The following is a 1,437-nucleotide window of genomic DNA, read 5'->3' on the forward strand; positions in this document are numbered from 1 at the left end:
CCACAAGGATTCCCGGGAATATCAACCAACCCTGCTCGGGTGTGGAACTTTGTTCCCACCCTCTGCTCCAGGCTGGAAAGGTGAGATCCCACAAGGATTCCCGGGAATATCAACCAGCCCTGCTCGGGTGTGGAATGTTGCCCAAGGATGATCTTCCCTGGGGCAAAATCAGGATTTAGGACAACGGGTCTCAACACAGGTTTAAACACAGATTTAAACACAGGTTTAAACACAGATTTAAACACAGATTTAAACACAGACAAAACACAGGTTTAAACACAGGTTTAAACACAGATTAAACCACAGGCTTAAACACAGATTAAACCACAGGCTTAAACACAGATTAAACCACAGATTTAAACACAGATTAAACACAGATTTAAACACAGACAAAACACAGATTTAAACACAGATTAAACACAGGTTTAACCACAGACAAAACACAGATTAAATGCAGTTTTAGACTAAACCACCGACTTAAACACAGGCTAAACCACAGACTAAACCACAGATTTAAAGACAGACTAAAACACACATTAAACCCAGATTAAACACAGACTTAGACTTAAACACAGACTTAAACACAGGCTAAAACACAGGCTAAAGCACAGATTTAAACACAGGCTAAAGCACAGCTTTAAACACAGACTAAAGCACAGATTAAACCCAGATTAAACACAGACTTAGGCTAAACCACCGACTAAACCACCGATTTAAACACAGAGTAAAACACAGATTTAAACACAGCCTTAGACTAAACCACAGACAGGCCTCCCAAATTTGAGTGGGAGCTCCCAAAAATCCCCTCCCTTCATCTTCTCTTCCTCTTCCTCATCTCCTCTGCCCCTTTATCCCCCCTTCTGGAATTCCCAGGAATTCCCAGGGGGCTTGAAGAGACCCTGCCTTTGTGCCTGTTGGACTCGAGGGAGGGCGAGTGGGGATATTAAAGGATGTTAAAGCTCCTGAGACCTGTTGGAAGTCGGTTTTTGATCCCTAATCCGAGCCCAACTCTGTCCCCAGGTTGCCAAAAAGGAGGCCACGGAGCCCTTTGGTGACACGGAGACCAAGGCCCAGGATCCTGATCCATCCTCAGCCCAACCACACTCCCAAAAAGAGCAGGAGCCTTGCGGGCCTTGGTGTTCCCAGGTGAGAATTCGGTTCTCGGGGGGTGGACATTTCAAATAAAAAGAGGCTTTAAATGATTAGTCTTTAAATAGAGTTGAAATAAAGAGACTTTAAATAGACTTGAAATAAAGAAAAATGGTCTGAGGAGACGAAAAGATCTCCTGGGTGGGCAACTCGGCCTCTTTCTTTCGTTGCACGAGACAAGGAGTGTTTAAGTCTGTGTTTAAGTCTGTGTTTAAGTCTGTGTTTAAGTCTGTGTTTAAGTCTGTGTTTAAGTCTGTGTTTAAGTCTGTGTTTAAGTCTGTGTTTAAG

The sequence above is a fragment of the Lepidothrix coronata genome, unplaced genomic scaffold, assembly GCF_001604755.1.
Source record: "Lepidothrix coronata isolate B3197 unplaced genomic scaffold, Lepidothrix_coronata-1.0 Scaffold20, whole genome shotgun sequence".
Taxonomy (NCBI): Eukaryota; Metazoa; Chordata; class Aves; order Passeriformes; family Pipridae; genus Lepidothrix; species Lepidothrix coronata.